The sequence below is a fragment of the Nannospalax galili genome, unplaced genomic scaffold, assembly GCF_000622305.1.
Source record: "Nannospalax galili isolate Female #2095 unplaced genomic scaffold, S.galili_v1.0 scaffold395, whole genome shotgun sequence".
Lineage (NCBI taxonomy): Eukaryota > Metazoa > Chordata > Mammalia > Rodentia > Spalacidae > Nannospalax > Nannospalax galili.
Window position 1 is genome coordinate 1,113,781 of NW_008335527.1, and position 9,547 is coordinate 1,123,327.

Here is a 9,547-nt window from a genome sequence, read left to right on the forward strand (position 1 = left end):
CGTATTTCACTAACATAATTAAAATATCTGCTAATATACCCTATTTTGTTTTTTAAAAAATTCTTGACTACATAAGAGTTTGGTTTGAACTCCAGCCCTTTCTGTCTGGTTCATGTCTTCTTTACACAAAGAGTGAGAGGGCTGGAGAGCTGGCTCAGAGGTTAAGAGCACTGGCTGCTCTTGCAGAGTACCTGAGTTAGAATCCCAGCACACACATGGCAGCTAACAACCATCTTTAACTCCAGTTCCAGAGGATCCGGCATCCTCTTCTGGCCTCCAAAGGCATTGCACAACACGGGTGCACTTACATTCATGCAGGCAACATGCTCATGCATATAAAATAATAAAAATTTTAAAGAAAAAAAAGTGAGAAAAGTATTTGTCTTTAGTACCATGTAAGTAGGTTATGAGACTCAACACAATGATAGATATGAGTTTTATACATGAATGAGAACAAAATTAATGTTGTTTACACTAATAATCCCATGTGGATTTTTAATACAGTTTAATAGACTAAATTCTCTATATAGGCAGAGCATATTAGAACATTCCAATCTTATAATTCCAATTTATTTTTGCTTACTCCAATTCCCTCAAGCAATATAGTGCAATTACTGTAGTAGCTCTTTGAGATGAAATTACTGTATTACATTTAGAGATGAATTACAGTATCATCATTTGGAGATGAAGATTGTGAAAATACTTCCTCTCCTTTTGCAATTCCTTTTCTTTTTGAATTGTGCTCTTCTCAGTGTTTCTGGAAGCCTTGCAGCTTGATGTGGGTTTTCACAGACTTCCTGGTCAGAGTTAAAGGAACAATTGGTGGCTCCCTGCATGCTGGGATAGAGGTCCTTAGTCATACTGGCTCTTTAACTGCCACAGAATGGGGCCTTATGATACTTTCTTTTTTCTCCTTTTTTTTTTTTTCTCTTCTTGGAAGTGAACCTAGATTTTTTTGCGGGGGGGCTCACAAATAAGTATGGTCTCAAGAGCTAATTTTCTTTCCTTTTCTAAAAATCAAATCTGACACAAATAGAGGCTTTGTATTCTTTAAAACACCATTTTCTTTTTTTCTCTTTGTTTCTCACACGTGCAGCAACTTTGTTTCAAAGTTTCATCTAAGTGCCATCTCTAAATCAAGCATCAAAGGGTGCGTTGTAAATTGATTCTTACACAATCTGTAGTTAACATTTTCCTACCATTGAGTATTCTTCTTTGGTATAGTTTCTGGACTAAAGTAGGTATTGGATAAATATTTGCTGAATTAATACGTTATTTATTGGCTGTGTAATGTTTCACCATATGAAAATGCTGTAATTTATCTCAATAGTTCCTTCCCTTGTTCATTTTGAAGGAGAAATACCATGGGGGAAGTGAGAAATTATTCATGTAAACGTGGGCCCAACGAGGAAGGAAGAGGCATGAAGAAAGGAAACTGTGGAACTCTGGCCGGGCGGGGGGCAGAGGAAGAGTGTGGAACTTTTGACAATGACCGTGACCTTAATGCCTAAGCTGTATGTCAGATCACTCAGAGGCTCACACCTCAAAGAACCTGAAGAGGGTCCTAACGAGAGTTCAGAAACACTCATATGAGTGGGGCATGGTGCTGTACACCTTTCATCCCAGCACTTGGGATGCAGAGGCAAGAGGATCTCTGTGAGACTGAGGCCAGCCTGGTCTACATAGCAAGTTTCAGACCAGTTGGGGCTACAGAGAGACTCTGTCTCAAAAAACAAAACAAAACAAAACAAAACAAAACAAAGCAAAGCAAAACAAAAGCACCCCCCCCCAAGAAAAACAAAAACCAATCCACCAAGCCAAAACATAAAACCCAGGAATGCAAAACAAAAGCACCCCCCCTCCCAAGAAAAACAAAAACCAATCCACCAAGCCAAAACATAAAACCCAGGAATGCTCACATGGTGCAGGTTGGCTAATGAGAATGCTTTTGACTACAAGAAGCAGAGGCCAACCCAGCCTGGTAAAGATGCGCAGCAAACTGTGTGAGTGAAAATCCAGAGGTTGCCATTCATGGTTTGATTGATAATTCTGCCTCATTTTCCTATAATGTCACAGCTTTGCACCCTACTGAGGACTGATTTTGTTCTCAGGGTTTCCATTCCGGAGATCTTTGGGTAGCTGCTGTTGATCATCAGGGCTTAGGGATTTCTTGGTCACAAAGAAACAAGAAAGACAATGAGAGGGGACTTGACATATCTCCTAAGAGAAATGAATACTTTTTCCATCAAATCCCGTCTTTGTCTCAAAGTCTGGCACTAGACATTTCTATTCCCCAGTCAATTATTTACAAGGGGAATGGGAATGGGATTACTATGATTATCTTATACCAACTTAGCCAAGGTGAAAGAATTGTTGATATGCATAGTACATTTCTAAGCACAAAGCAACCACAAAACTCAACAATAGCAATGACTTAGCTCATAATCTGTGTCTTGGCTAGATAAGGCTTGGATAATCCATGTTCTCCACTCCACTGCAGAGCAGCGTCCTCCTGTGACCGAAGGCCAGTTTTTCTCATGGTCACAAGAGTCCAAGGACCAATAGCAGCATGTCAGGACAATTGTGGCTTGGGCTTGGGTGTGATATACCATCCCTCTGCATCATACTATTGGCCTTAACCATGTTCCATGACAAACCTTACAGTCGAGGGGGAAGAGAAATCACGTTCTGTCTGTATAGTGGTGAAACTTTGAAATTGTATGGCTAAAATGTAGGTGGTGCTATGATGGGAGTGGGAGGCGTGAACAGGTTATCAGTGGAAGGTGGAGGAACACCCAGGCCTTTAATCAAGATATTTTTAAACTTTATTGACTGAGTGCATGTATGATCTCTCTCTCTCTCTGTCTCTCTCTCTGTCTCTCTCTCTGTGTCTCTGTCTCTGTCTCTCTCTCTCTGTCTCTCTCTCTCTCTGTCTCTCTCTCTCTCTGTAAGTGTGTTGTGCATGTGCCATAGCACAAATGTGGAGGTGAAAGATCAGCCTTAGAAGTAGTGCTCACCTTCTACCTTGTTTGAGATAGTATCTCCTTTGTTGTTTTGCTGCTGCTGCTGCTGTTAGGTGGCCCTTGAGCTTCAGGAGAGCCTCTTGTCTCCACCTCCCCTCTCATCATTGGAGCACCACGATTGCAGATGTGCAGTGTTGCACCTGATTTTACATGAGTTCTTGGGATTTTAGCATAGCAAGCATTTTACTCATAGAGCCATCTTTCCATCCCTTAATGAAAGACTTTTAAAGGTCAAAATTAATACAAGAATATTCATGATGAGCAAAATATCAAAATTTTCTAAAAAGACAAAATTGGTCGGTCTGCTAAGGACAGCCTTCCCAGGACTGTCGTGCTCAGGTTAGAAGAAGTGCGAAGAAGGCTGTCCTATTGAGTTTGATGTTTGTGTCTTCCTCCTCTGTGAAGTTCAAATGTCTCATTGTCCTGGAAATTTCTATGACATTGAATAGGGACAATCTCAAGCAAATACCACTAGGAATTAAAATTTCCTTGAGATGTTTTCAGTAAAAAAAGAAAAAAAAAGACAAAGAAAGAAAAATAAACAAAACAAGAAAAGAAAATTGAGTTCCATTTAATGGTTGACTTAAGAACTGGTACAATTTCCAGAAAAATTAGAATTTGTAAGGTAGTACAACTGTTTTCATAATACTGAGAGGCCAAGTTTCATAAAGCTTTCAGATTTTAAAATCCAGTACTTGTTTTGACAAAGTACAGTGAAAAGCTTTTTGGAGCTGTCACAAGTTATGCCATGGGTGCTTAACTTTTTATAAATGAGATCGGCTTAGGAATTCAAGAGCATAGGTTCCTGTTGGGAGACCATTTTTCTGTCTTATTTGGTGAGTGATGTGTTAATCCCAGTTCTGAGGATGTTGGCGGCAAGAAAGACTTCGAAGTTCATAGGGCTCATGTGTGGAACTGCCCTGGGCTCATGACCGCTGCAGAATTAGACCTGGAATGATTTTCAAGCAAATAAGGAGGAAAACTTTCCTGGATCCTGAATTCTGTTACTGTTTTATGAAATGAGTGAATCCCTTTCCCAGAGTGAAATGCTAGAGCTACACATTATTTCTTTAAGTAGGATTAATGTTTGGTCATGTGGGGTGAAAACCACTTTTTCCCTCACCAGACACCCTTCCCTCAACCCCTGAACCCAGAGACTTATGGAATGGAGGGTAGGGTGGCTAGTGGAAACAAACAAAGTAGAAGCCAGTGTCTTGTTACAGTGTGTGGTGAGATGTGACAATGCTCAGGGAACTGTTAGCTTCAGAATGGTTCCCAGGATGGCCTGCTGTGAAGTCTGCAGTGTCCCTATTTATGGTGTTTTGTAGTTAAGGTGCTGCATCCCTATTTGGTGTTCATGGAAAGACCAACATGGAAGCTAACAGGAAGAGTTAGCTTGGTGGGGTCTGACTCACAGTCTCTGCATCCAGTGGATTAACATGAAAACAGAAAGATGGAATTTAAATGTTGGAAAACCTTTTGAAAACTGGAGGACAAATGCTATTTAATATTAGTGCTAGAGCATGTGAGTTTTCTTAGGAGAGTCAGAAACAAAACTGGCAGCTTCAGAGACCTCTGTGGAGATGTAAGTCAGTATTATTGGTATGAAGTGATTTTATAGTGTAGTGTGGTAGATTAGTTATTTTTCTTGTTGCATGACCAAATACTTGACAAGAAGCAACTTAAGGGAGGCTTTAGTCTGGCTCACACTAAAGATACCGTCCGTCCGTCATGGTGAGGAAGGTGTGGTGGAGGGAGCTGATCTGGCTGTGGCAGCAACTGCTGCCATGTCTCAACAGGTCAGGAAGGAGAAAGCAGGGAATTCTGGAATCCATCTGGCTTTCTTCTATTCCCCTTTATCTCCATCCCTGCTCCCAGCCCTTCAGAGGGCACCACTCACGAGCAGGGTGGGTCTTCTCAGTCAATTTTCTCCGGAAATGGCCTCACAGACAAACCTGGAGGTGTGCCGCCTGTGCATTTCCAAATAGCCACTGAAGATCAACCATCACAGGTAGAGAAAATAATTTCCTAAGCATAATCAAGACTGGAGCAAACACTGCAAAAGTAGAGTTGAGCTGAATCAAAGTCCATTGTACCCTTTGGAAACAGGAGGTGAGTGTGTCACTGGATTTCTTCATAAATTTTTCTCTTGAAATCTATTTTATACAGTCTTGAAGGATGTAATTATGCTATTTCCTTGATTTAAAAGTTGGTGAATTCAAGCTGGGCATGGTGGTGCACGCCTTTAATCCCAGCACTCGGTAGGCAGAGGCAGGCAGATCTCTGTGAGTTCAAGGCCAGCCTGGTCTACATAGTGAGTTACAGGACAGCTGGGGCTACAGGGAGACCCTGTCTCAAAAAAAGACCAAAAAAAAAAAAAAATTGGTGAATTCTTAACTGGCTACAAACAAAAGTTTAGACTTCCCTGTGACAAAATGCTCCATACAATCTACCTCTATCCTTCCTCAATTAACATCTGTAATCAATATTTCCCGAGGGCCTAGTCTTCGCTGGTTCTGGATCTGTATATACTGGTATACAGGAGCCCACTCCCACTGTGTCTCCCACACCTTGGCTGCTCAGGTCCCCTGTCATTCTCATGTCACTCCTTCCCCTCGTGTTTACATATGTGGCCGTCTCTGCCTCTAATGTTCTCCCTGTTCTTTGCTAGAAAACTCCCATGTATCCTTCAAGACTCCATTCATGCTAGTCTCTGACCCAAGTCTTTCCCCAGAGGCCAAGCAGAAATAATGACTCCTTTCTTTGTTCAAATAGCTTATATTTTATACTCAAGAGATAAGAATTACAATTTTATTCTTCTTAAAAAAATTCTAAAAATTACATTTATGTATTTATTTACGGGTGTGTGTGTGTGTGTGTGTGTGTGTCTGTGTGTGTGTGTGTGTTTCAGGGAGGAGTGGGAGGAGGGTTGCCACATGCTCTTTAATTATGGGAGGAGTGGGAGGTGGGGGATAGTACTGCCCGTTTGGTAGGGAGAGAAGATGGCAGAGACCCCCAGACACATCATGACACAGACACAAGGCTGAACTGCAGCAGTAAGGGGGAGCCAGTCCAGCCAAGCTTCACCTGCTTGTCTCATGCTTTTTATAGCAGATCTCCAGAAAATTCCTGACTTAGCTCACTGACAGTTTCACTTCCCAAGGGTCACAGAGGAACTAGGGAAACTACAACCTTCAGTAAATTTTAATGAGCAAGGTGGAACTTATGTGAACACAGTCCTCCTTATGGGCACCTTGGGAGAAAGTGTGTGATGGCCGGTGAGGGAAACTCAGACATATACAGCTTTTATGAACTTTAACTGTGTGGAATGCTGCTTTCTTAAAATATAGGGAAAGGTAGATACAGGGCTCCATGGCACAGGGTTGGGGAAGAGAAAACCTTCAGAGGGCCTGGTGCTCTTGCAACTGGAACTGGGACTTTGTAAGTACTACGGGTTTCACTGAGCACAGGATGTACCCCATAGCCACTCTCTGACTGACAAGCCTACATCTGACAGGAAGTCCTGGAACTGGTATGAGCATATGGTCAAGATGAAGATGAATAAGGAGACTGTAGAACTAAGAATCACTTCAGAGAAGCCAACGCCCAGAATGAGCTGGGGTTGTAAAAGCAGCCAAAGAGCACAGAGCAGATGATGTTTACAGTTCTATTAAAGCAGATCAAGGGTACATGTTTGAGTGACCAGAGAGCCCAGGGGTTGAGAACATGGACTTTTGCTTCTCAGCTTCCATATCCAGAAGAGTCATTAGTGCAACCTACCAGCCAGGGTTCTTTAGAGAGTTAAAGTAATGTGTGTGAACCATTTGGAACAGCATCTGGGGAGTGCATGGCATGCCGGAGGTCACACAGTTGTGTGGCACAGGTCCTGTTCAGGTCATGGGGAAATGATGTTGAAGCAGGAAGCAAGTGCTGAAGACCCCCTCCCCTCTGGGAGAAGTCAAGGGTGAGAGTGAGGAACCTTGTGGTGTGGGGGAAGGGGGACTCACCAGAGACTAGAAGAGGTGGGTGGGGAGGGCCAAAGGGCAGGAAGAGGGGGACTGGAGGAGTGGAAGCTGATGGCACTACAGGGCACGGTGAGTGAGGGCAGGCAGTGTGGTGAAAGCAGAACTGTGCTTTCTACGTCATTATGATCTTCGCCTGTCAGAGAATTTGAGACTGAAAATATACAGCAATTGGAGAAATGAAATAAAAAGAGCAGAGCTTCTCCGCATCAGAGCTGGCCTGTCCCCAGAGTTGCCAGTGTTGGGCTTCCTGGGATTTGATCATTCCATACTAACTGTCATCAGTTAAAGACCCTATCCAGGAGCATGCGCTGTGAACTCGGGGTTGTTTGGACAATTTACCTTTAATTTTTAAAACATCATGATCAAATGCAAGACAACAAGAGAAGGTACAATTAGGACTTTTAGAAACAGCTTTTGTAGGCTGTTGAGATGGCTCTGTGGGTAAAGGCAGCTGAGGCAAAGCCTGGAACCCACATGGTAGAAGGAGAGAACCTATTCCTGTGGGCTGCTTTCTGACCTCCACACACATGCTTGAGCTCGAGCATACACACACACACACACACACACACACACACACACACACACACACAGAGGCACACACAAATACATAAATTTGAACATTGGCTTTGAGAAAAACATTTTTAGGAAGTCTTCTCTAACAGGTAGGTGAGGGGCTTTGATGAAAGTGATCACTGTACCATTTCTGAAGCCTAAAGGACAGGAAGGAGGGGTGGGCAGCCAGTGATACTTATGTTAGTTAGCATGACTTGGAGAGACACAAAGCTGGTCACCCCTGTGTTACTTTTCTCATTGCTGTGATACAATACCTGACAGAAATGACTTAAAGGAGGGAGGATTTATTTTAGTTTGTGGTTTCAGAGGTTTGTATCTGTGGTTGTTTTGACCTGTGCACTTAGGCAAAACACCGCAACGGCATATGGTGGAGAGCTGCTCACCTCATGACCAACCAGAAAGCAGAGAGAGAGAGAGAGAGAGAGAGAGAGAGAGCGAGAGAGAGAGAGAGACAGAGAGAGAGAGAGAGAGAGAGAGAGAGAGAGCGAGAGAGAGAGAGAGACAGAGAGAGAGAGAGACAGAGACACAGAGAGAGAGACAGAGAGAGAGAGAGAGAGAGAAAGGAAAGAGAAATGCTGGAGCTCTCCTAGCTTTCTCTTTACCTTTTTTATTCTGTCCAGTCCTGTAGCCCATGGGATGGTGCCACCCACATACAGAATGGCCATCATACCCTCAGTTACCCTCAGTTAATTGTTACAGACACATCCAGAGGTGTGTTTCACTAATCTCCCAGGTGATTCCAAATGCAGTCAAGCTGAAACCACAGGGGAATTGTGGATCACAGATGGCAAGCATAATATATATGATGGTTTGGTTTTTTTAAAAAAATTACAAAAATAATTTATTGAGAATTTCATACATGCATATAAGGTGTTTTGATCAAATCCATGCCCACTCCCTCTCCTCAACTCTTCCCATATCTCCCTGCTACTTTGTTCTGATAATTCCATGTACTCTTTCTTCTTCTTTGGTTTATTTAATTTTTAATGGGGCTTTTGATTACTCTAACATTCCTCCCTCTGAAGAGGTAACCCTAAAATCTTTTAGGGATTAGATAAAAGCTCCTAAATATTTTTGACATTTTTGGCCTTTGGAACAGAGTATATTGCTAAGAGGCCCAAGAACATTGTGATTTTTAGCCAAGAAACTGGCTACTTTTCTTTGGGGTCTTTTTATCCTAACTGCCTAGTCAATTCCTACCTCCTATTCTTATCACACCATCCTCTGAAGAGGTTACCCAAATGGCCAATAGGGAGTTGGGATGCAGACTGCTCTGGCTTCTTCCACGCTGAACAGGGACGCAGGGTGAGGCCATTGGAGTACCCCTTCAGTGCGTCTATTTAAAAGACTCCAAAATTGCATAACTCTTATCTCTTGGGGGAAAAGAAAGTCCTTGAATCATGAATAGGAGATAGGAAGGAGAAGTAAAGGCAAGAATAATTACAGTTCTAGACAGGGAACTAGAAAAAAGTCAGAACAGGGCAATTTTCAAATGTTCATATGAGAGTCCATTGGAATTTCTTGACAAGGGCTTCCAAAAGCATCCCTCTATTGGGTTCCTCATTTTTCTTTTGTCTTCCAAGGCTGGACTCTAGAGTGATGGATTCAGGATTTGCTTTCAGGTATTTTGATAGCTGTTGGAGTGGTTAGAGTCAGTGTCAGTTCCCTCTCAAAGGCTTCTAGATAGGGGGAGAAAACAAATTTATCCACTATTTTAGAACAATAGCTGGTTGTCTCCCTTAGCTACAGGTGGGTACTACAGTATTGGAGACTAAGATTTGAAGTCTTACATCTGAGCAACACTTTCTGGTTAGGAACAAACTCATCAATTAGAAATAATTGTCTAAATAACTTTTTATATGGACTTAAGCCTAATGCCTGGGACATGTAATCCCCTTGAACTCTTAAAGAAATATACTGATCACT